The 26,353-nt window shown below is 43.7% G+C and overlaps 1 protein-coding gene across 7 annotated transcripts in view; it reads left to right on the plus strand.

Moving 5' to 3' along the window:
• The window catches only part of ATXN1 (ataxin 1), a 212,334-nt gene that overhangs the window by 14,776 nt on the left and 171,205 nt on the right, over positions 1-26,353 (plus strand). For 4 of the 7 annotated variants that reach the window (XM_055705406.1, XM_055705409.1, XM_055705408.1 and 1 more), the window contains exon 2: positions 8,148-8,246. The exons of 2 other annotated variants lie outside the window; for them this stretch is intronic. The gene's annotated coding sequence lies outside the window, so the exon portion shown is untranslated. Of the gene's footprint in view, positions 1-8,147; positions 8,247-15,639; positions 15,907-26,353 lie in introns of all 7 variants that reach the window. One more of the 7 variants, XM_055705407.1, reaches the window with a different exon arrangement.

The raw sequence follows: 26,353 nt of genomic DNA on the forward strand, positions 1-26,353 counted from the left end.
GCTTGCCTGGTTCTTACAAAAACATGTGGTGAGATCAGGAGAATACAGCACTTCACATACAAATACTCAGTAAGTTGCAGCCTACCTACATGATGGAGCACAAGGACCGTCACCTTTTTGCATGCACAGTGTAACACACTTCCCCCAAAGAAGGTGCAAAATAAAGATGGAGACTGGTGAAAATCACTGATGATACCTTGCAAACAGAAGAGGCCAGCCAAAGCCAAGCCCACATGAGGAACAGGAATATTTCTGTTCTAGGGCGGTGGTGTGGTGGATGGTACCCCACTGTTGGTAAATCTGATAGCTCTTGGCATTTCTTTTGTTATGTAGATGATTTGCTAAGTCACTTAACTGGTGGTAGTGCTGATAGGTACACTGCTTTCCAAGATTCCTTATCGCAGAGTATGTAGAGCATGTTTTTGGCTTTGTACTGCTGGCATAGGTTGTGCCACTTTGGTTCTAGCTGTTTAGCTATGTGCAAGCTAGTTAAAGGGATTTTCTTTTTTTGGGACAGGAAGGAAAAGTTTGTCAGCCGCCTTTCTGAAAGTCTTTTGGTAGTTGTGACTTCTTTTTCCCTTCAGAAATGTATCTTGCACTTTCAGACTCTTATTTTCAGATGTCTTTAATGGTAACTTTTATCTTTACAATGAAAATGCAATTTTAGAATACTTTTGCACTGTATAATACTCCTCTCTGCACAAACTGCTTACCAGGCAAATTAAAAAGGTAGGTATGTATTTAAAAACCAACCAACCAAAACCAAAATACAGTTTACCTTCTGAAATATTTATATGCTCACAATTGTAGGTGCTGCAGCGTATTTATGACGAAGTGGCACCATTCTGCTCTGCCAAGTGTATGCAGCTCCCTTTAGCTGTGCGTTACGCGCTGTAAGCAGGAGGAGGAACCGGGCAGGTCACTAGAACCCTTGCGGTGCCTTTGTGTGTCAGTGGCAGTAATATACGCAGAAGCAACCCCGCTGATTGCAGGGGGATGTTGGGGAATCCAGGATCCCCGACAGTCATCAGCATTCCTGTCCAAAGGATGAAACAGCAGCATTTTTATTAAGGAATGCAGATACCCTGCTGCTGCTGTGTATATACAAATGGGATGGTCTCCTGACCCCCAGGTGATGCCAGTGGCATTTTAACCTATCCAAGTTGTGGAATCCGTTAGGAACAATCTTATTTTCACTAGGGAGACCTGGACAAGATAGTAACACATAGAGATCTTACTCTCCAGGGCTGTGCAGTTTGTAAGGCAGTTCACAGCACGTACAGAGTGGATGGGAAATGTTGTACTGGAAGCATTCCAGTTTGTTATTATTTTGAAGTCATTTTGCCCAGTCACAAATGCTGATGATTGTTTAGGGAACCTCTAGATCTACAAGAGTGGAAGGTGAATCTCCCACACATTAGGGTAGGTTGTAACTAGCAAATGACATTTTATTTTGTGGCCAGCTATTCAGCCCACTATCCAGACCTCTGTTCTAAATAAAACCCAAGAAAACAAAATACTCAGGAGACTCTGGCCTCTTACGAGGGTTGCTGCTGCAGATGATTATATAGATCTGTTTTACTGCCTGTCCCTAACACCAAGATTTAGAAAAGCATCTTGATTTTGGACTGCCCAGAAACACAGCCTGAACTAGGATAATCATACTGAAACAAATTACTTTTTTTTCATCCAGTATTTCTTCAGCTGTTTCCCAAAGTATCAGCTACATCAACTGCCAGTGGTAGGATAACAGGTTAAATGAATCTTTCTTTTATTTATTTATTTTATTTTTTAAAAACCCCTAGTATAGCTACTTTTAGAGACACAAAAGTAAGTTGTTAAGATAACATTAATATTCTGATTTAGTGCCTGAACCTGCCCCCTTGATGTCAGTGCAAATTAATGGAATTAGGATCAGACCTTCAAAGAATAATAATAATAAAAAACCCCCTCTAAACCCCAACAGTAGTGTCTTAGAGCTGTCCAAGTTAAAAATATGAATGAAAAATTGTGACATATGCCTAATCCTCAGCTAATTTTCATGGTGAATGGAATAATCTTCCATGGAGCTGTGAGTGGCCAATGTGTTATTGTACATCGGGGCCCTATTAATCCATAGATTATTGACAGAGCATATGGTAACTGCTCCAAAGCATGCCATATACAGCATGCTTTTATCTTGGTATTATTGTTTAAAACTACATTCTAATATGTTACTGGGGATATATGTAGTCTTGGGAAAACTGTTTGCACTGTGACATTTGCTAGCAATATGGTATGTGGCCAGGATGTACACTAGATATTCAAATTATGTATGCTGCAGAAATTGCAGAATTTGTGAATTTGTATTTAAAATACTTGCCATTTCTGGAAATACCCTGAGGTGTAACTGTCCACAACTTCCCTCTACTAAATAATTTTTAAATATTTGCTTTCAAAGCTGACTCATTAGCTAGCTGGGGAGCGAGTTACCCAGCTAGTGATTTTAAAACCTTACAGTTAGGACTGTGACCCAGAAAGTTTTTTTTAGTGTTATTACTGTCCTGTTCATGAATACCTGTGCAGTACTGAAGCCTGTTAGTCAAATGTCCAGCCTCTCTGAGTGCCGTTTATTACATGTAATGCCTTTTAGAAAAATTGAGAGACAGCTAGGAAGAGGTGCATGCAAGACCAGAGACCCTGATGTAGTTTTAATCTGGAGATGTTTCACCTGGCATCACTTGGCCAAGGAGGAATAAGTTGCTCATGCCTCTGGTCACGCTACCTAATTACACTGGTGATTGTAATTTGTAACCCCTTGGGAGTAGGTATTCAAAGCCTGGCAGAATAGACTGACATCTGTCCTTCCTGGGGGGATATTTCAAGATGGGGGGGTGGGTTATGGCAGTGTTAGGGGTCTTTCACCTGAAACTATGAAAGCTGGAGCCTTGCTTGCCTGCGTGCCTTTGAGGGACGGGGAACTGCCTGGGGGCAGACCACCAGATTCTCATTTTTCCCGCCTGCCCCTGCCCACCCTTTGCTGTTGCATTTCGGTGAGACTGATACACGTATATTTGTGGGATTTTTGTGTGATAAAGAGCACTAAATGCATTATACCTGTATCTTACTCTTGTAGGTATCCCACTAAGTTCAGCAATAAATCATCCATCCTCAACCTTCTAGGCAAGTCCACTGCACTTTGGGCACTTGACTTTCCCAGGGGCTGCAGGCAGGGGTGTCTCCTGCCCTCCCCACCCTCCAGTGAGCTGCACCTTAGGGAGATGCTGGTGGCAAGGCCACTGAGCCTTTCCTGAAGCTCCTGGGATCAGGGACAGGAACCCTACCACCCGCATGTCCCCAAGTGCCTGTGGGTGCATGCTGGAGGCTGGCTGCTTCCCCAGCCCCGGGTGCCTTTCTGAGCCCCAGCCCGGCCGCGGTGCCCGGAGCAGTGGTGGGTGGGTGGGCATGCAGCGAGGTGCGCCCTGCTCCTGGGACCCCGCTGCGCTCTGTGCTCCCACGGTGCCGCGGCTGCTCCCCAAAGGGGTTGTTCTGCTGCTCTGTGCTGCATCTCATGCTGCATCTCGAGAGCGTGCTCTTGTGGGTGCCTGATGCCGGTGGTGCAGCTGGGGTGTGGGTTAGAAAGAGGGATGAGGCATGTAGGGGCTGCTTATCAGCCTGCACAGTCTGCACAGTTTCAGGATCCCCCCAAAATACTAAGGCAATTAATTGCTGAGCCTGGAGTTTGTTTAAATACAACTCTGGTATTGCATAATGTCTATAACCCAGATTTTTCTGTCCTTTAAGAACGTGGCTCCTTTGGGGTAGCTGGATACCACATGGTATCACAGGCACAACAGTGTTGCATGGCACCTGCGTAACTGCGGGGAAAGTATGCGCTGTTGTAGTCACCGCTGGGGGCTGCGCGCTGCAGAGTGTTGTTGGTTACATTGGTTAATTGGTTTGCAATGTAACGGTGGTTTTTAGTTTGTACTCGGTGGTGGCAATAGTGACCAGTGACTGTGGTGTGTGAGCTGAGCCTGCTCTGAGGAGCAGTGACTCGGGAAGGCAAGCTGGCTGTCAGCTGGCGCTGGGTGCTCTGTGGAGGGCTCCTCTTTCACTGGGAAAACCTTAGGCAAATGGAAAAAGACTGAAAGCCTGCTCAGCTTTTACACAGGTGAAGTGGGATCATAAAATTATCTTTTAAGTGTGCTGATTGTTTTGTAGATTGTTAATTGCAGGTTTTCACGTCCTTTCTTCTGCTTCTTTCCTGTCCATTTTGATCTCTCTTTCTCTTTGAATATATGTATGGGGTTTTTTGGTATCCAAAATTCTTTAGCGATCTAATGAAGTAATTAAATGGAGTGACTTTGAAAACACAGTAGGATAGCTTAGTGAATTTATTTGAAAATTCGTGTTTAACATACAATATCTTCTGTAAAGTTACCAAACATTCTGCAAGCAGTATTGTAGTTATGGCTGTTTTCAGAGAACTTGAGAGTTTGGTGGAAGAAAATCATACTTCAGAGTAAACTATTTTCTACTTGTTTTCATTATGTAAGGGAATAAAACTGTTGCTGTCAGTGTTTGTGGGAACCCATCCATTCCCCAGACCTTGTAGTAAATGCTAATACTCCGCAGGCCATTTTTGACATACTGAAGTGTGGAAGTGAAAAAAACCTTATTTCATTATTTACATATATGCAAATAACCTTTTTTCTTCCTTTTTACACTATCTGTGACAGCTTTTTAGAAAGTCCACTGCAACCCCAGTAGATGGGCCCGAAACAGCAGAAGAAACCAGTCCTGAAAGTTCAGCCTGGTTCATATCTGAGTGTGCCACCTCTCTTGCTTCGTTGTGAATTCACATCAACCCACTGGCACGATAACATGGAACGAGCTGCAAAGTCATCCACCACTTTTAATCTTGAGCAGTCAGGCTGGCAGGAGAGTAGAAAATGCTCTTCAGCAGGAGGTTTGATGTCTAGAAGAGTCTGAGATGGAGCACAGACTTGTGCCACATATGGGAGTAAATGGTCGCTGGGATGAGGATAGCCTTGCTCCTGTCCCGTGCCTGGTGGTGCCATGGTGCAGGACGACAGAGGAGGAGCAGCAGGTCGTACCCCTGGAGCAGGCACCTAGCTGTGTTCCCCTGGTGCTTTGGTGGGCCTCGCCCACGCGTGGTGGCAGGGAGGTGCCCACCGGGGGCTTCGCTCAGGCACTGTTTGTCATGCTGGGGCAGCTGGGGCTCATGAAGCTTTGCTGGAGTTGAAGTGAGCTGTATAACTGGTATCATTTTAGCTTCCAGTCATCTGTAATAGTACCAGGAGGCTGTTTCTGCTTTGCATAACTTACTAGAAAAGATATTTTTACTTTCCTATATGTGCACCTTCTATAGAACATGAGGTGTAGCTTTTTGTCAGGAGACAACATGAACTGTATTTTCCAGTGTCACGACCGGCAAGTGTGAAATCTGCATGAAAATGCTTTTCCCAAGCATCCTTTAGGCTGACTAGAGAGAAGTACTGCTGGGTGTGCAGGATGCTCGTACATGAGTTTGGGGCAAGTAACTCCTCTGGTCCCCGCTGGTGGCAGTGGAAGTTATCCATTGAGTTGGTTAGTAGTCAAACTGGGGAGGTGATCTGGGTAATCTCCCAGCCTGAAGGATGTGAGGTAGGAACAGGTGGGAGGAACCCTAAGTGATATGAGGGAAGCAGTAGGCTGGGAGAAGGAGGGTTCAATAAAATCAAATAATAAAACACACCCATGAAAGTGCAGGACCTTAAGTCTGAAAGAGTAGCTCTGTGCTTACATACTCGGCACAACTTTAGTTTCCGATTTGCCTCCTTCCTTCAGGCTTCCTCCTGCCAGAGAGGTGGTCTGCGTGCCTGCTGTCTGCAGCTGGAGGGTCCCTGCTCTGCTCATGCCAGGGGTGGCAGGGGGCCACAGCCAAGGGAGATTGCTCCTGGGGGGGGCACGCTTGGCTGGTTTTCCAGAGCATAGACTTCAGGCAGCAGGGCATTAGAAATATTATAGGCTATTAAATATATTGTTGGGAGTATTTGGTTCCACTAACTGCTGCTTTTAATAGAGTTCAGATTTGAGATTTTTGGGACTGAGAAGGTTTGGATGTAAACTTTGTTAATTTGGTTTGAAAAAGGAAGTTCTTTCATGCTTTGAAGGGGAAAAAAACACAAGAAGGCAGAACTGCAAGTCTCTTCCTTAAATCAAAGTTTTCTGCCTGAAATGGGAACAGCTCAGCAGAACAGTTTAAGTAAACATGGCCATAGCTGCTTATCTGAGACACTGGCATCCTCTCTTCTGTGTTGCTTTTTTATGGTATCTTGGCGTCTCTCAGTCACTGATGTGTTTGTTCTCACAGCACCCCCTTCACAGCCATATACTTTCATGTCCGTTTGATACTTGCTGCCAAAATTTGAGGCTTCATCTGATGAGCTCGCTCCAGGAGTGTAGGTTTTCTACACCTCTGTAGGTGAGATTTTTGGTTTGCTGTCTGAAAGGTCTTTCCTGTAGCCCCCACTTTCTTTCTCCCTCTGTCGTGGCTTCTTCATTTATTATGGGGGAAGAAACAGGTAACTTTCCCTGAGTCACCTCGAGGTTAGTGTTCAGCACAGAGCAGGATATAACCTAGGCCAGAGACGGCAAGTGACTACTGATGATGTCCACTTGTAGCCTATGTGGGAGGTCAGTGAGTGCAGTATAAACACTGGGAGACTTGCTGAAAATCACGTATGTATGTCAGAGGGCGAGGGGTTAGGTACTGTCCTCTAAAGCCAGTGTCTGAGCATGGGATCACGATTCTTCTCCTAGATAGAAAAAATGCGTCATATTGTGGGAATGGCTTATTGATACCTAACAGTACAGCTTGGGTTCTTGCCTGTGTGTGTGAAAATGCTGTAGTCTCACACTGGTTCTCTTACCCAGGAAGCACTGCCACATGTTAAGGAACTTTTGTGCATGAAGTGCTTCCACTGTACCGTTGCTTGAAACTTCATTATTAAAATTATTTTTTATTTTGAGTTCATATTTTGTTCTTACAACCAGCTTCTAAAGGAACAATTTGTTTTAATTTGTATGTGAACAACAAAAATGTTTTAGTTACAGAGTGTAGGGTAACAGTTTATTTGATAGGTCTAGTAAACTAAAAAGTTCTGTGATATCTGGTAGAGTACTTCTGCGTGTTCTGTAGATGTTCTTTAAAGTAATGGAAGAGTAAGAAATGAGAAGTGAGAGAAGCTTTTTGGTTTTTCATGGGAATTATTGTGTGTATTTGTGAGGCTCTAGTATATGTTCTTCCTCTTTTTGGCTATGTTATGAGGAATAAATAAATTAAAAAAAGTAAAAGAAGACTGTGCCTCTCTGCCAGTTCTGTCATGCTTCAGACAGTAGTGCATCAGGACATAGGAAGTGATCTCAGCCATGTTTCTAGTCCTATTTTTAAAAAGAGATGCTTCTTGATGAAACAGTCTCCAAAAGTATAAAGCTAGTACACATGCAGATCTAAGTATATTGCGTTGCCAGCGTCAATCTAGTACATAAAGAGCTTCACAACTGTTTGGATCTGCTCTTCTTTCATAATGGGCTGCAACTTGTTTACTAATGCTTGAAAGCATGTACACATCAAATAAATCTCTGGTATTTGGGCCATAGTGTACCAGCATTATGCAAAGGGAAGATTAATCACACTCTATATTAAGCTACGATCCACTTTACTCTTGATTCCTAACTATACTAAATCAACCAAACCATCAAAGAACAAAATTAGTGGAAGTGTTCCTCAGACAATACATTAATTTTCATGTTTATTTGCCTTATTGTTAAGAAAAGGGCAATCAGAAGAGCAAATCTTGGGGCTCAGGGCATTATAAATTAATCATAAGACACAAAGTGAGCTTTTGGGTGTGGAAAACTAGCAACAGATGGAAATGCTACATAGCTGCATCATATGGTGCGTACGGTGTTGCTGCAACACCTGAGAGGATACACACTCCCTTTGCTGGTGTTGTTAATAGATAGTCTTTAGCACGCATTATTGGCAAATCTGACACAGAGTGAATTTGCAGCAGTGACTCAAAAGACTTTCCTAACATGAAGCATCTTTACTGCGTATCATTTTAGCTCTTTCCTGTTTTTACTCTGCTCTCTTTCAGCGAAAAGGTCAAGAAAAGCAGTAGCTCAGTGGCTGAATTTTTCAGAAGTGCTTTACAGCAGCGAAAGCTGGGAAACCTCTTAAAGTGGTGTCTTACTCAGTAAGTTAAGCCTTTTGTTCTTAAGTTCATTTAATTTCCCTATTTTTTTCTTGAATCCTAGGTATCAGATTAATTGAAGTAGCTTCTATGGTATCTCAAGGCAGGTGCGGAACCCCTCACCCCCCCCCCCCAGCTTTCCCCCTCCCTCAGAGGTGGCCTTTGCCACACGAAACCTGTCAGCTTACCTTGTTAGACATGGTAGCGTTGAGTCAGTTCTGTAGTTTCATAACATGACTGTCTGTCTGCACTGAATGTGCTTGGTTGCCATATTCAGGTTCGGAGAATTACAATATGTAGTGTGTGCCTCTTTTTTTCTTCACTTTCCCTGCACACGTTTGTTTGTGCATGCACCCACACGCTTAAATAACGCTTTCCCTTTGCCGTTGCACTCTGAAAGCCACCAGCTGCATTAACGAGAGGTTTTTCAAAGCCCAATCAGGAGCTTTTGGGCTTTCCCTAAAGCAGTAAGATAGGTATATTTGATATTGCTATCACTATAAGGAATTAAAGAGAATCCTTTTTAAAAAATCCTTTACTTTACAGTACTTCACAGTAACAGAGGCACACAGGAAGATTTTCTTGACGTAGCTAGAGCTTCAGCTAGCACGGGTGCCTTACTGTTGATTCAGATTGAAGGTCAGAGCCTTAAAAAGTTAAGTGCTGAATATTAAAATTTAATTTATAGCATTAAATTAGGACTGCTTATAAGTTTAACTAGCCTTAAGGGTGCTAAGTATTTCCAGCTGAGGCCAAAAGGACTTTCAGCTGGTCAGCATTTCTTGTGGTTGGGCCTGATACTACTTACTGTAATTTTCTTGCACACCTGATCTTGCTGCATTTTTCGCAGGTGTGAATTTCTTTGCTCGCATCTTTTCATGCCTCATTTGCTAACTCTTCTGTTCTGCAAAACTGGCAGGATGACAGCAGGCAACTCCCTCATCTTTTTGTGTTAGGATTAATCCTCGGGGTTCTTTCTGATGTGTCTCCAGAAATACGTATTCAGCTTAGGCTGAATGCTGATTTGATTTGTAATACTAAAATGTGGATGATGCAGATCACTTTCTGAGTATTTTCTGCCTCTTAAAAAGAAACTGTTGTAGAGGTGTAGATTAACAGTTCCAGAGTTTTAAGCTCTCTGACACATAAAAAGCGTTCTTAAAATGCAGGTGTACTTTGGCATGTGCCTAAGTACTTTGCTGAATCTCTGTGTTTGACTTCATTTAGCCTACTTGGAGCTTTACAAATAACAATTAGATGGCTGGTCATTTAACAGATTGTGGTATTTTAGTACTCTGAATCGTGTTTTTCTGTTTTGGCATGATAGACAGATTTTTCTTTCAATTTCAGATTATATGGTTTGTTTTTACTTTAGTCTTTTTTTACTTGTATGATTTAATAAAATTTCTGTTTCAAGGATTGATAGTTGCTTTATTTGATACCTGTTTATAGGCATTTATTCATTACTTTTTCAGTGTACTGATATTTGTCAGAAGATAATGACACTGTTTCTTTTGTCAATGAAAATGAGGCTATAAATTACTGTAATTTGGGGATACATTTCTGGTGTGAGCAAACGGTATTCCCTTAGCGAGTTTTCCGCTATGGAAAACTGGGTTATGCATAACATATTTTAGAAAAGACCTGTATTCCTCTAAAGAGGAATGGCGTTTTGCAACTCCTGGAAACGATAAGAATCCAAATGTATGTATATTTGTATTCAAAGTATGCCTCAGGATTTGCAGAGTTGTTTCTCCTGGTTCACATAGGGGACTGGAAATGGTTGGTTGCGGGTTCTGTTCCTGATTTATTTGATTTTATTTTTATTATTTTTTTTTATCCCAGTTCTGTAGGACACGAGGTGAATAGTTCAACTCTTTGCACCTTAATGCAGTCACTTGCCATGTTCTTCCCAGAGCTGGCCTGCATCTGCCACTAGTGCAGCTGCATTAGGTCCTGATGTCATGATACTCACCACCACCAAAGATCGAAATGAAAGTCACACAGATGTGTGGCTTATTTTACTGACAAGCACAAAAGGATTTAGCAAAATTAAGACTGAAGAGTAAGCTGTGGGAGGGAGGATATGATGTATTCTTCCCTGCTAAAATCATAGCATTAACATTCTTGGCAGCATCACTGAGCTCCACAGTAACTTCTGGTTTACATTTTAAAAACGCACCAAATAGCATATACTGTTTAATTCCGTGTTGCATTACGCAAGAGAATGCGATTGCCTCAGAGAAGCACATCTGCATTGCGAGAGTAAATTCTCCTGGGAAGTAAGCGCATCTTCTGCAGAAGTCAGTGAGGCGTGGGCAGGGCATTGCTATTTTGGCGAGCAGAGGGAGCCCGCGTTGGAAAGCTGCCTCACCTTTCACTTTCCATGGAACTTACCCTTTCTCCCTGTTTCAGGCACCAACCACTGCCACTTGCTTCTCCTACTGCTGGTGTGGGGCTGGGGATGCTTTCAGTGATCGATTAAAGCGTTAATCCGGGTTTTGGGAGTCATGGCCTTTGCTGTCTGTCTGGCTCGGCTGTGATCCCTGAGCAGGACAGGCTATTAGGGAGCAGTAAGGAATGCAATTCAAAAAACATCTGGAAGAGCTAAGAAAATGAAGAACCCCAAAACCACACTTCTGTGATAGTATCTTCTTTAACTGATAAGCTGGCAGCAGTTGATGGCAGGTACGGAATTCCTGGCATTTTTATAATGTCTTTCAGTTTGCTTCTTCCAAGGCGCTCTCTTGCTGGAAGCAAAGTCAGGCTCCTGCTGTCTCAGTTCAGCTCAAGTTCTTGCTGTCATCCTAAAGCTTGGTTATGAACCCCCCTGTTCCTCTTATCAGCACGCATGATATTTTTATGGCAGCGTTTAGCAAAGACTTTCCAACAGCGCCTATGACAGTGTAATTGTACCTCTCTGATAGAAATAACTCCCTCTTTAATGGGGGGCTCTGGATGCTTTCTAACACAGCTTTCTTCGGAGCAGGCTGGGCATCTGGTCGGCTGGTCTGTAATGTGGGTGCACAGAATTTCTATTTATATATAAATACATATATAGTTTATATATAAATTTCTATTTATAGATTTTCTATTTCTCTCTATATATTTATATAGAAATTATATATAATTTTTAATATAAGGCACTGTTCAAAGTAGTTATTCATAGTTTGCTGTTAAACTGCAAGACTGGAGTGAGAGAGATTCCACAGGGGTCTGTCCTGGCTGTGGTAATACTCATTGTTTTCATTACTGGAATGATTGATGGAGCAGAGAGAGCAGTTATTAAATTTACATAGGATAAGAAGCATAGAGGGGGGCCGCAGGCTCCTTGGAGGGCAGGATTAAAGTTCAGAGCTGCCCTGGCTAACTGGAAGAATGGTTTGGGGTAGAAGAAAACGGGGTACAAACTTAGAAGCGCTGTACAGGGGTAGAAATATCCAGTCGCATGACACGGGATGGGGAATGGCTGACTCAACAGTGGTCCTACAGAAGAAGGTCTGGGAGCTGGAGTTGGGCTGTGTTGGAGGCAGTTTGGCCTGGTTTAGTTGAATAGGGTGTTAAAAATCACAGCTGGTTCCTAGACCACCAGAGAAAACCAGCCTGCAGCAAGTCCTGCTTTCCTGTCCCTTGGGAGCTGGGCTGCCAGTGCGCTGCTGAGTGGGCAGCTTTTCCTTCCCTCCCCTGTCTCTGTGGCTCTGACCCCGGAGCTGGCAACCCTGCAGCTCCATCCTGAGCGCCCGCGGGGCAGAGCCCCGGCTCAGCTCCCTGCCATGCTGACCCGTCTGTGCAGGGCAGTGCATCTGAGAGAGAAGGGGATCGTAGACCTGAGGCTGTAGGTATCATACAGTCATACAAGGAACGATTTTCCCATCCCTGCCCCTCGAAAAAGCACTGTTTTGGGGTGCGTAAAGAAAAAAGCACAGAATGACCCATCCATTTCACTCAGTGTTGGAAATGGCTCAACACCTAGTTTGGGGCACAGCACAGTCCAGAGCCAGCTGGATGGTGGCCAGGGAGAAGGCATGATCAAAGATTTGGAAAACATGACCTGGGGAAGAAGATGAAAGAATTCTTGGAAAACATGACCTGGGGAAGAAGATGAAAGAATTGGGATTGTTTAGTCTAGAGGGGGGAAGGCCAGTAACAGACATGATAGCAGCGTTCAAGTATGTGGAAGGTTCCTCCTACAGGGAGGAAGGGAATAAATCCTACTGCACAACTGCTGGGGTCAGGACAGGAAGAAATGGGCTTAATTGGAAGGTGGCAAGACTTAGGTAAATGTTTAAGAAAGCTTCCAAGTGATAAGGGTATTTTGGTGCTGCAGTCATTTGCCTTTGAGAAAGCCATGGAAGCATCATCACTGGAGGTTTTTATAAAACAGACAAACCTCCTCCAGGAATATTTTGGGCATTGCTTTGGAGAAGGAGGTGGAATACATGCTTCTGAAGGTCGTTTCCCAGGAAATCGTGAAGCTTTTTTTTTCTTTTTTTTTTCAGTGATCCTGTGAACTTAGCTAATCTCTAATAACCCAACAAATAACTAAGATAATGGCAATTCATTATTGCAACATATCAGTGGTAAATAGACAGCTGATTTATGCACAAAAACCGATGACGATGATGATATGCTTCTGCTCTCTGTTCTAGCTAAAAAAAAATAATAAAATCTGAGTAAGCTAATTTTACTGGAATGTTTCAAAAGGCTGTTCCTGTAAATATATTACTCTATACAGAAATAGAGGAAGTGATGTTGGTTGGCTCTGCTTATTGAAATATTGTGCAAACACAGTCAGTAGCCGCTAATGCATAGTGTGGCCATAGTAAAGCCAGCGCTGCTCCAGGAGGCACGGGAGTTTTACACCAGAGCGTGGTGTTGTATTTTCAACCTAGATGTTTGTGCACTTGTGTACTTCTTTTATGTGGAGTCAGGGAGCAGGCTGAGAAGAACTAGGCTTTAATTACCTCATTGCTATCTATACACATGAGTTATTCTTCTCTGTTGTCTCGTTACATTAAGTGCATGAGGCAGCAACTGAAGAACAAACCTCAAACTTGTCCTTTGCTTCTTAAGCCAAAAAGCACTTTGGCAGCTCCTGCAGCCATTGTGATTGCATCTCCCAATGTGTTTGCTGTTCAGTGTATGGGGGTGGCACGGAGGGAAAAGAGAGGTTCTTCCCCATAAGTGTAATCTTCGGCCTTGAGAAATTGCTTGCGGTGTCCCCACGGATACTTTCCTCCTCTCTTTGTTCTCGCTGGAGGATCCCCTCCATGACTTTGCAAGTTTCTGCAGGTCCTCTGAAGTCTTCTAACTCAGGTTTCTGTGATAGAACAAAAAAACATAGAAGAAAAGAGTATTTTCCTTTTAGAAACACTGCACCCCCCTGTCCTTGTTGCTGCGCAGGGCGGGAAAGAGGAGGTCAATGCCGCTGTAGCCCATGGGAGCAACCTGGGTGGTGGAGGGTGCTACACGATGCCTGTAGGAGAGACTCCTGAGTAGGTAGGGCCAGGCAGTTTGGGTCTGGTGAGAGCAGCCAGACTCCTTGTCTCCAGCTCCTGGCTCGACAGCCCTGAGGGGGTGTTTTGTCACTGTCATCCTGGGACTAGGAGCACTGGTGAAGGGTGGTGCAGAGTCACCATGTGCCCAGCACGGATTTAGCAAGGCTTATCGTAATGCTGGCAGGATCCACACTAACTCTGCGTGGTCAGACATCACCACGCGCTCACGTCCCAGGCCCTGCAGCTCTGGCCACACAGTGCTGCGTGAGGAAACACCAAGAAACGTGCTGCTGAGCCGGTCCTGGTGCTTCTGTGTCTGGAAGAACTGCCCTGAGCACTCAAGAGTTGCTGACCATCACCTCTTTGCAAAAGCTTCCTCCTTCTAATCTGCTGCTGTGCAGGTCTGTGTCCTGATCGAGCGTGATAACAAAATGAGGGCATGCATGTACAAGTGCACATACAGACATATATTTTTGGCCTCTTGCCTTTTTTTTAATTTGAAATACTAGCATGCGTTTGCCTCTGTCCCAGCCTATCTGCCATGCATCAGCAAACTAACATTCTTCATGATCTTGAGTGTCCCATCTCACGAGAAATGAATCAGCGCTGCTCTTCCTGTGGAGGGTTCTTTAGGGGGATTTAAATCGTTGATTTCAATTGTGACTATAATCAGCAAGCAGGAAAACCTTGTTAAAATAATCAGCTTCTAAATCTTGTTTTGCATTTACTCTTTATAGTTATTGTCCTTAAAGAAGGGAATGCTTTCAGTACTTGAAATAATTTTATATCTCTTTTTTTAAACATAGATTACATTATATTTCTACAGATGTTCCATCAGTAATCCGCTCCAACGTAGATTTCTGTGGGTCTCTAATTTTTCTGGTTTTTATTTTAATCAGTGGTGCATTTTCTGTTCACTGTTTACTAGATTGTATTTTTGCATGTGGCTTGTATTAGGCTACATTCACATGAAAATAAACGTTCAGCAAAAAAGGAGATTTTGAAACATTTCTGTCATGTAACTAAATGGTTCCTTAAAATAAGAGCTGGAACATAGAAGGGAAAATAGAAGAAAAAAATTAAACTTGTTTTGCCTTAAAATTAAGCCATTTTTAAAAAGAACAGTCAATTGTAGTTACTAAGTATTTTTAAATTATTATTATTATTATTTTTATTATTATTTATTTGGTCACAGTATCTTAAAGAGTTTTGGGAATCATAGATCCTAAACTCTTGCACATCACTTCCATTAAGAAAGTATCTGACTCTTATTAATTTTCTTCAAGTTCCTTTCTGATGTTTGAGCTAAGTGTTTAACTCAGCCTGCTAAATGCACTGAAATGATGAAGATACTCTCCTGTCTGGTCTGGCAGGAGAGACTGCTACTGCAAGCTGATATAGGGGTGTCCGTCAGTCCTGATTTTAGAAGTGTAGTCAGTAACTGCTGTCAGTACCAAGTCTGATTCTCTTTGAGGCTTGAGCAGCAAAGATCCTTCTCGAAGTGCTACTTAAAAGAACCACCTAAATTCAAACAGTTTCAATAAATGCAGTATTGGAATCTAACACAAATTGTCACAAACTAGTTCAGAATATGTCTCAATTTATATACATAAATGCATGAGAGAGAAGTCACTTCTATATTAGTCTGCATGTGGAAGGTGGTGACCTGGCCCAGAGGGAGAGAAGAGGGTTGCATAGCAGACCGAGGAGAGGAACAGGGTTTGGGGCTTTGCTGTTGTGTTCCTAGTCACATTCTTGGATCTTGCAAAAGCGACTCTTGCCTTTCGAATTCATGCAGTTGTAAATGAGGAAGTGAGACTGAGCCTTGTTGGGAGATCTTAGGAATAAACTTTTAGGAATATACTTTGTTTTCTGACATGCTACTTCATCTCCCCCAGGAAAAGGCAGCAGATGGCTGTTGGTCCCATGGGGGGCAGCAAGCTGAAGGCACACGTGGATCAAGCTTGATAACACTGATCACTTGTGGAGTCTGGCGGGTCTCTTCTCAGAGAGCTTTGCAAACATGAGCTGGAAGTAAAGATACTAGACAAACTCACTGTCTTCCCCTAGTGTGTGTATGAAGGCCAGTTCTTGGAAACTGGGGAAGGAATTAAGGATGTGGTGCCGAGATAAATCTTCAGTGATGTGCATGGGCAGATGATCAGGTGATTCCCTCTTCCATTTCTCTTAGCCACGACTTCTTTTGCTGCGCACCCTTGCTGGCATTGCTCCTGGTCAGAGTTCATGCAGGGGGAGAAGTTATTACTCCTGGCACATACTGTGCTGCTTAACTTTTAGCAACATGAGCTCTGCGCTCTATCACTTACACCTTTTCTTCTGTTCTCCTAGCTTGACACCCATCCTCAGCCAGCTTTGATGCAGGGTATCACCCTTGCCTAGCTGTGTCTTGCATCTCAGGTTAGATGGATGAGTGCATCTGATGGCTTCTTTTGAAAGCAGATGTGTGGAAGCGTGTATATTGCCAGAGGGCTGTGGCCAAGAGACACAGGAACCTTTTTGCAGAACTGTCAGTAATGGTTTGTCATCCATTCATCACTCTTTAGCAGCCTCCACACTGGGGGTCTGAGAAGCCCCGTGGTGGGAGTTACATAGGTGCAGCACTTTTACAGGCTGAGGGCAAGGGAGTCCTCACTGAGCCTGTGTCTGAATTCTGATCAGAATTTGTCACTGTCTGCAGATTAGTTGACGCTCTATGTCCACATGCAAATTGTGCATTGCATTTCAGGAATCGCCTGCAGAATATATAGAAGCACTCACATCGTGAGTTCAAAAATAAATCAAAGAGCCCACAGAGTGTGAAAACCAGCAGTAAAATGGGTATAAGAGTGTTTCTGCATGGGAAGACCCCAGACTGAAAAAAAATTGTGCATCAGCATCCATGAATCTTATGCCGGTTTTGGGTTTTGGTTGGGTTTTTTTGTGGTTGTTTTTTTTTTTTCCAAACAGATAGCCGGTGGAAGCTGTAATCAGCAGTATGTTTGTTTATAGAGTTACAAGGGGGAGTCCAACACAGTGATTTGTGGTTGCAGACTGATTCACTGCTGCTGCAGCCAGCGAGTGGTGGGCAGAGTGGGCTGGATTTCAGGAGCACAAGAGACACTCATTGTAGGCAGCTTAGAGGGACCTTCCGCGAGCGAGTAAAGAGAGCAGCTCCTCTGCAGGCAGGCCAGAAAATGGAAGTAGCAGCTCGCAAAGCCTCTAGACAAGATTAAAACCGACAGGAAATGAAAACTAACTTCACTGTTTTACTTACAGGCTGACCGCCCTCCCCCTTCGCTAATGCTCACGGTGTCTGTAGGAGAGCAGTTCCCCTACCTACTTCTTGGAATGCGCACGCTCGGGTTAGAAAAGTGCGTGACCAAAGTGCAGAGCCAAGCTCTGCTGTCAGTGGGGCTGCATGAGCCTTGGCTCTCCAGGCAGCTTTATTTTAGACACGCAGTTACTGTCATTATCTCTGTAAAGCTGCATTTAAAAGCAAGGATGTGTGTAAAGAAGGAAAGTACTTCTCTTTCCTCTCTCCCCCTCTCGCTGCCTGTTAATCTGTTACAACAGATCTGTTGCTGTGCAGAGCGTGTTAGGCTCAGCAACTGCTCTCCCTCGGCGTACCTGCCAACTTTTGAAATCTATAAATAAGGATGTTTGGAGCGGGGGGAATAGACACACCTTCGAACTCCATTGAAGTACTTGGACACAACATGCTTATTTTGGCAGGATGGATTGGGAAAAATGGGGAAAAAAAATATATATTGCTACAATATAAGGACTATCTCTCCCAAATAAAACAGCTGGCATGTATATGTGGCTAAAGCAGATTTGCTTAGATTTATGCTAGTCATGCTGTGAGCTGCACTAAAAGAAAATGAAACAAGTCATCTTTCATCCCCCTCAAATGCAGACCTTTGCCAAAGTTTGTTTCTTAGAAACTAAATGAACCTGATGAAGCAGGATCTTGTGCCTAAAAATAGAGCATTTTACTTTCCATCTTGCCCCTCACAGGCAGGGTATAATTTTACCTCAGCCAAGAAGTGAGATGAAAGGAGATTTGAGCTTTGCCTTATATCTCTGTCCTCTTTTGAGCTTGTGACAGAGGGACCTCATCTTTCCTGACCAAGTTCAAAAGTGCAGCGAGTAGGGATCCTAACAGGAAAGAACCACCATTGCAAGTTATGCGGTCAGGGCAGCAACTGCATTTTGCAGGTAACGTGGCCTTGCGTATGACTACATGGTTTCTGCTACCCAAGAATGTGGTGCTTGCTCTCATGGGGCTAAATGTTCTGCTCTTGGAGCAAAATGACCTTTGCAATCCTGAATGAAAAGATGGAGCTTTAAACCTAACTTTTGCAAAACCACCTGAGCTGCAGGTATTCTGGAGCATAGCTGCGCAAATATCCCCAGCTGTGCTTTAGGATTCTCGAGACGCGTGCGAGCTGTGTGGCTGCGGCTGCCTCCCGGCTCTGCAGGTGCGTGCTGGTGGGGGCAGAAAGGGGCCGGGGGGTGTGTGTGCTGCAATGCTGCAGCCTTCTGCCCTTGGCACCCATCAGGAAGGCAGAGCCTGACTAGCAGGCACAGAAAAGCTGGCCATCGGCCAGGTTGAATGCCAGGATCCCAGTGACAGCTTCCTTCCCCTCTTTTCTTCCACCCCACCCCGCTGAGTGGTTTGGAGGGTGGTATCCCAGGGTGCTTGTCAGGGTGCGTGTGTGTGTTGTGGGGTCTGTGTGTGTGCTGTTGTTTTGCTTTTCTGTGCTCCTTTGCATGTGGATCTGTCTGCACCTGTTTGCCTGCTGCTTTTCTAAGCTCGCGCGGCGTTCTTTGATTCATGGGATCGCAAGCGTACGAGCCGGCGCGCGGCAGCTTGGCACGGCCGTTTCATTAGAGCAGAGGAGGCCTGTGTCCTGCAGGGTTGTTTTAGTAGAGACATGTCCCATCTGCTGCTTCTTATCACCCTTTTTATCTGTGCTGCTGACTCATGCAGTGTGGTCTGCTCAGCTCTCCGTTGCAGTCACATCGCACTTTGAGTTACCTTTACTATGACTCATGCTTGTTTTTTCTCTTGCCAAGTGTCAAGCCAAAAACAACCCAGTCTTGTCCCTCTCTCATGTGTTCTGTCCTATCCTACCCTTTACTTCCAAGTCTTGAACCTCTGTCATAATCTTGTCCTTCCCCTCAAGTGAACCACCTGTAACTAAGTTTTAAGCTGTGTAATTTCATCTTCCATAGCATCTCTGCACTCTGCACCTGAGGTTAGCAAGATTGCCAGGCTTGTCCTAAAGTATGTTAGTTCCTCTTACTTGCCTTCACAGATCAGTTTGGTGGAGAATTTTTTTTTTCTTTCCTCTGTTTAAAGAAAAAGCGTGTTTATTAGTGTTTTGGTATGAAATTTTGCATTGGGACAACATGTGCATATTCCACGTCTTCATATGTAGTATAGGCATACAGATCCAGAGCCTCTTGACTTGAAATCTGCCTGCATGTTGGGCTAATGAGACCACAGTTTTGGACAACTTGTGCTGAGGTTTCCCTTGCTTGCTCTTGGCCTGTACTTCCAGAATCAGCCCATAAACCCAGGCGTGCTTCCTGCATGGGCAGTCAGTAGCGTGGTACACCAAGCCTGAAATCCCTACTTGAACTGCTAGTGCATTGTGTCTAGGTTGAAGAGGACAATCGAGTTGTGCTACTGAAATCTTGGCATTTCCTTGTTTCAGATGAGGGGAGTTTTGCCAGTGATTCCTTTGTGGACAGATTTGTGTCCCCTTGGCCCTTTTCAGTGCAGAGATCCCTAAATCCTTTGCAAACGAGAGCCTGGTATGTGTTCCACCGAGGAGAGATGATTGGCAAAGGTTGCCGTACAGTTAAACTGATGCCAGGTTCTGTATCTTACTGTCCTGAGCCCTTAGTCACGTCAAACTTCTGCTGAAGATGGGGTGTCTGGTTGAAATCTCTTTGCCTTGAATAAACCTTGTAGAATTTGGCTTGTGTGTTGCTGTTGTGGTAGCTATTTTGATGTCACAGAAATTGGCCTAGAAATGGACGAAAATTATTGGAAAAATTTTTAGAACAGAAAGTGGGGGTAATGCCAGATTTTTTTAAATTTTAAAAAACCCCACCTTTTCCTCATCGTCTTCCAGCAAAACACTAGACGGGTTTAGATTGCTGTGTCAATTTTCTTTTCTAGGAACAAAATTAGAGTTTGGGTTTTTTTATTGGGTCATACACAAATGATGAGAACACACAGCTGTCTCTTACAGACTTGTGTGTAGAAAACTCTTTTCAATGATAAACGTGTCACATTTTTTTAGACCAAGCTGCTTAAAACTTTTCCAAAAGCTAAATTCCTTACAGATTTATCTGTGCCCTTGGATGTAGCCTTTGAAGCTGCACCACCTGATCAGGCAGACTCTCCAGTCCCATCTCAGCTCTCTGAGGTGGACAGAAGTCTTTTCTGTACCTGATCTGCAGGGGCCACGTTGGTTGGAGACTCGGTAGCTCCTTCCCATGGAAGGCACCGGACCATGTTTCAGCATTTCCCTTGTGGTGCGTGTGCTAAACAGTGCCTTGGATGGATTGAACCCTTTGCTGATAGCTGTTTGGCCTGAAAATATCAGGGGATATGTAGTAAGTGCAGAAGCTTTACCCTTCCAAGCTTGTGGGACTGACCAGCTGTTGGCTTTGGGCTCTGGGCAGGTATGTCATGTCCTCCCCTGTTCCCAGCTCTCCTTCCTATTTAGCTTGAAAATTTCATGGTTCTGTGAATTTGCTGTTGCTGGGTGTCCCTGGCAGTGTGTGCTGCCAAGCTTTGTTGGTCCCTGGTGTAAATAAATGGGGCTGATGGTAAGCACACTACTCCATTGTTTCTGAGAAGCATCTTGTTTTCTTGTAAGCCTGAAGGAGTACGGTCCCTGACTCCAAACCATGACTGTATGGCCCTCCTGCCCAACACATGGCATCTGAGTAGGAAACAGGGGTTGCTCGTTCAAGTGCTTGACCCTTGGAGGACAGTGGATGGTGTGTGTATATATATATCTATATGGTGCTGTCCCTGACTGCGGATGGTGCTGAGGTATGTCCCGGACACGCAGTCACATGCCATGGCTGCACCCCTGGGAAGACGGTGGCATGTGGAGACTTCTCCATTTTCTGGTTTCATTTGGGGCATGAGGGAGGAAGTGTGGGTGTGCGGGTGGCTGGTGCTGTGCCCTCCTGCCAGCTACTGGGGGGTGGCTCTCACTTGGGCAAGAGCAAGGTGGTGCACCTCCTGCCTCAGGACACTGGGCAACATCCATACAGGCTTAGGTTTACTCCATGGCTCGTTTTACCCATATGCAAAACAGGTGTCTAATGATACCTGCCTTTGTTGTGGAATTGAGGCTTAATTAATTAATTAATTGATGTTCACTAAATGCCTTGAGATCCAAGAATCACTGTGTATGCCCCAGAGCAGCAGCAACGCTTTGAGGTTGGAGAACCATCTCCTCTCCCATGGTGAGGTTTCCGAAAAGGGAGAGGCTCCAGCCCCTCCCTCCCTGGCTCCTCTCCGTTTTTTTTGGATGAAGCGGTGCCGTGCTGCACGTTAATTGTATGGCTTGCTCTCACTGACTTCTGCCTAAATCAATCAATCAATCAATAAATAAATAAATAAATAAATAAACTGATGTGCTTAATGCAGTCAGCACGTAGGGCACTTGCCAAAGAATTTCACAAAGCAGCCGAGCTGGGTTGCCAAATGTCATGTCTTTTATATAAAGCATTCTTCAGGAAGCAAAGTTGCACTGGGGGAAAAAAAAAAAAAAGAAGAAGAAAATGTTATAAAAACTCTCACTGTAGTAAGAAACATTTTCTTCCCCCACAGGGAGAATGTCTGGGCCGTGTCATGGTGGGATCAAGGGAGTCTATTTTTATTTCATTTTAAAGGCCCCTCTCTCATTTCTTTTCTGCACTCTCCCACCCGAAGAGTAACTCTTTACCCTGCTGGCTTGGGGAACTCAGTTTAGATTAGCATTCAAAAGCAGGGTTGTGGAATGGTCATCTTATATGTGAAAATACTTGTCAGTGGATTTTTGGGTGGAGAGAAGGCTATTTAAACAGTGTTGGTGTCAGAATGTTTATTAGTTTAATACAATTAATGATTGAGGAAAGCAAATGGTTTTTTTTCTTTTTTTTTGTGGGGAGTGTGGGGTGGCAACAAAACTTGCACATCAAAAAGAAAGTCTGGTGTAAATGCATATGAATGTGTTTTTATTGAGAGAGCGTATACATGCAGTTTATACATTTAGGTGCCTGTGTTTAGCTGTGCAGCGTGTCACCTCTGCGAGCATGAGCGGCAGTGGTTTGACCCCGATTCTCCTCTGACAGGTGAAGTTTGCTGTGGGATCTGCTGTATTCAGAGAGGTTTGGTGTCAAACCCTGCTTGAACTGCACCCCACGACTTGCGGGGGGCTCTCAGGAGCCGGGCAGAGCTGCCCAGGGTGAGGTGGCCCCTGCTGCATTTCCCCAGGGGCAAAGGATGCGGGAGGGTGGGTGGGTGTGAGCGGGTGGCAGGCTGAATCCGGTGTTTTGGGGGTCAGCGTTGTGGCCCATGGGCTGTAGGCTGGGCATGGGTGTCCTGGGCATCTGGGCTGAGCACCAAGCAGGGTTTTGCCCAGTTTCAGGGCCCTGCAGGGGTCCGACAGCAACCGGCTGCTGCTGCTCAGCTCGCCCAGCTGCTTTCTGGTAAAGCTGTGGGAGGGTGAGTTTTGGAAATCTGTGCAGACCCATAGCACTGCTTCTGTTCATCCCTGTACTCCCAGTTCCTATCTTGGGGCGGTTCTTACAGCTCCAGAGGCCAGAATTTTTTGCTCTAAATTAAAGCTTTGTTTTGGCAGCGTGTTGTCTGTGAGTGTCTGTGCTCCCTACGGTGCTCTCAGCGCTGTGCACTAACCAATTGACTTTTTTCAGCCTGGTGTGCGCTTGCAGTGTAAATGTGATTCATTGAATCGGTATAAATAACAGAGAATTGGAGCTATACTGAAGTTTACAAAACAGCGTTGAAATTGATTTCCTGAACTTCAGTCCTCTACGGTATTTTAGCTCACGGGAGTATTTAATCTAACAGCGTAACATTTAGGCAGTAGTGTAGTCTCGCAACTCAGTCCTCCTCCCTTGCTATAGCTACAAACTTGACTGAATATGAATTTAAACTATATATAATTCTGATTCTATCCATATCCATCAGAACTTCCATCAGGCACCACAGAATTTCCACACATGAAGCACCACGTGAATATTTCCATCACATGAACTTCCGTACATGGCACTGCAGAATAATTAACAGGGTATACATTAGCGGTATGTTACTTTGTCCTGTATTTCATCGGGAACAAATCAGCACCAATAATCAGGCGGGCAGCAAGAACTTCTGCTTTTGGATTCTTAATGCCTATATTGCAACAACCCAACAACTCATTGGCAGTGAGTCTTTAGTAGAGTTAAATAATTCAACAGTGTTGTGAATAAAAGGCTTCTTTCCTCCTCCTCCTCCTTCCTGTTTCCAGGATGGAAACTGGAATTCTCTGTGGCGAAAAGCCCACATCTTTAGGTATGGTGTTACTGGGGAAGTCCTGGCCACACAGTTTGTTGTGACAGCGCTTCTTCCGAGTTGCGCTATGTCAGAAATAGGGACTCTTTAATCAGACTTTTTCTTCCTCCTTGTAATTACAGAGTTCTGAAGTCCTGCTCCTCTCCTTGGGTTGTAAGCACTGAAATTTTCACTGCTGCTGGTGTGAGTCCTCACCCACGTGTCTTCTGTTGTGTGTTGGACTAATGAACAGGGAAGGAAAACCAATTAACAGGCTAGTGCTCAGACTTTGGTGTACATGGTGTCTTTAAATTTAGAGTGCAAGTGTTGTAACATAATTCCCAGATCAGAGAAGAACATTCTGAACAATGATTTCTAGTATGTAGTTGTATGACCAGTGCAATTAGATTGCGAATCAATATGGTGTGTATTATATAAGCAACATTTTAGATTAATTTCTGCATTAATAAGTCACATAGTCCTTGGAATATATGGAAGTGAAAAGGATATTTGCACAAAGTGAACATGATAGGTAACCTTTCCATTTATACTTAAGGACAGATGGTGTGGTGATGAGCATGGGAAGAGCCTGCATCGGTCAGTTCTGCTAACCTAGGTTTGCCATGCGCTCTTTCCCTCTCATGTGCCCTCTTGCTTACTGCTAGGGTGGGTTTTTTCCTTCTCCCCTTTTCATTGGCGATTTATTTCTCTTCTCAGCATTTTGTTTACATTGTCAATAGCAGTGTTTGTTCAGCTCAGACCTGGGGAGGTATTTGATTTTGCAGCTGACGTTTATTTACAGGGTCACCTTTTAGTCTCTGTGTTGGATTGCCATTCATTATGAGCAATATTTCAAAAGCAATGTAACCTACTAGCTTAGAGGTCCCGTAGAAAACCATCTCTTTCTCTGAGTTCCCGGTAAAAGGCGGATGGAGGCATACCTGGCCTTGACATTATCACTTTTTCTGCAGCTTACATCATAATTTAAGAGATGAGAAGCCTCCAAGATCACATCTGGTTGAAAGTTTTCTAGTAGTGTACTACTTACTGATGTGTGTAGCTTAGCTTGTGTGGATGATTTTGAAGGAATAGTTTTGAGCAGCCCGATTTAGTGAAAGATGTCCATGGCCATGGCAAGGGAGGGTTTGGAGTAGATGAGCTTTAAATGTCCCTTCCAACCCAAACCATTCTGTGATTCTGCAGATCTCTTAAGTTTTTACTGCTATTTTTCTCCAGTGCAAGGATCTCCTTCGCATCTTCTGAGTAGTTACTCCTTTACTACTAGGAGCAGAGGGTACTGTGTCTTTGAATGTTTTGACACTCATTGCTTTAGTTCTTGAGTCATGACTTATGTAAGTCTCTTGAGTAGGTTTCAGGTTGCTATTTAGAGGTGATGATATGCTGCTTGTGGAGATACCATGGAAGCAAGGAGCTTTAAGCATTTATTGTCTTACTTTCTTTGTCCTTTTGTCATGATTTTTGATACATTTTTGTTGTATGAATAGTCATAAACGGCAAAAGGGGAGAAAATGGGTTCTTGGAAGATGCATGTCCTTAAATACAGGTGTAGGCACATAAATAGTTTTATTCACATTTTAAATTTTGCTGATTGTCAGAGTGATTAAAAGAACAGAAAATCACTAGGGATCTCCAGGTGAGTGGCCCCTTGAATATGAGACCATTGCTGTTAATTTGCTCAAGTATGAATGTAGGAAACGTAAGTCCAGGTGTTCAAGGTTTGAACACTTTATGTAACATAAAAAGGGGAAGTGGAAGGAGGGAGAGTTGGAAGGTAAGGGACGGTGGCTTGTGGGGAAGCATCAGATACTCAAAACCAGTTACTCTAGACTTAAACATTTTCAGCTTTTAAAAATAACAACTGTGTGCACCATTTTATTTGACTTTTTGTCACAATCTTCAGGCTTCCCCATCTTTACTTTTCTTTACAGCTCTGTAAGATGGAAACCTAAGGGAAGAGGGAGTGAATGTGACTTAGGGTCTCACATTATCAAGAATGTGGTGGGACAGAGGGGGAGAAGATGAATTTGTGAATAATACCATGGAAAAAAGTTCAGAACCTTGGAACTACTTCAGACCATGGACATTCCTGTAAAGTTTCATGCCTTGCCTGTGTAAGATGGTCAGAAAGTTACTTTCTTCCTGTCTGAAAAAAAAGTGGCTCCAGACTTACTTGAAATCTTGCAGTATTTGCTAAAAATCATTGAACTTGGTAAAAAAAGTTCAGGGTGAATATAGCAGTTAACTCTAGATAGATGATTGTTTTGGCTTTCTGTCTTCATGCTTCTAAACCTATTTCCATTAAAATACTTGTTAGACTTGTAAAATATCATTAGAATCTTCATAAGGTTTCTTGAAATTGTCTGCAGGAAAAATATTAGGACTGTGTTCTTTATGAAAATTGTTTAGATTATTTACAGTGTGTAAAATGTGTATATATATAAATACATTCGTCAGAAGGACAACATACTTCTCATCATGAGTGTTTTGCTTTGTTCAACAGCTTTCTTGTCAAATAGGAGTGCAAATTTGGGACAGACTGTGGCTTTCTCCTGATATTTTTTGCTTGGCATTGCACACCTGTAGGATACGTGTTTGACTTGTACGTGAAATACCATGTATGGCTGTAGGAGGAGTTATATTCAGCGTTTTAAGGACTCTGTAATGTACAGACCTGATCTTTAACATGTGGTTTCTTTCTGTTTACTATGATGGGGGCATTGCTCTGTGGTACTAGAACAAGTTTCAGGTTTTTTTATAGTAGTAGTGATCTTTGCTTGCCTTGCTACAAATATGCTGAGTAGGCTTTTCAGGAATGAGATTTACTGCTTACTTCAGCAAGTTCTGCAAACAGTATCTGACTTAATAATTCTGCTTTCTGCTTGTAATTACACGTCACTTCATTTTGGTAATGCCTTCAGAACTTCTCAGTTCATTATTAAGTCTCAGAACATAATTTTAGGAATAACGTGTATCCTGACTGGTCATAACGAGGCTGAAATTCCATCTTGGGCTTCTGGTGT

The sequence above is a fragment of the Falco cherrug genome, chromosome 3 (assembly GCF_023634085.1).
Source record: "Falco cherrug isolate bFalChe1 chromosome 3, bFalChe1.pri, whole genome shotgun sequence".
In the NCBI taxonomy this organism is placed as follows: Eukaryota; Metazoa; Chordata; class Aves; order Falconiformes; family Falconidae; genus Falco; species Falco cherrug.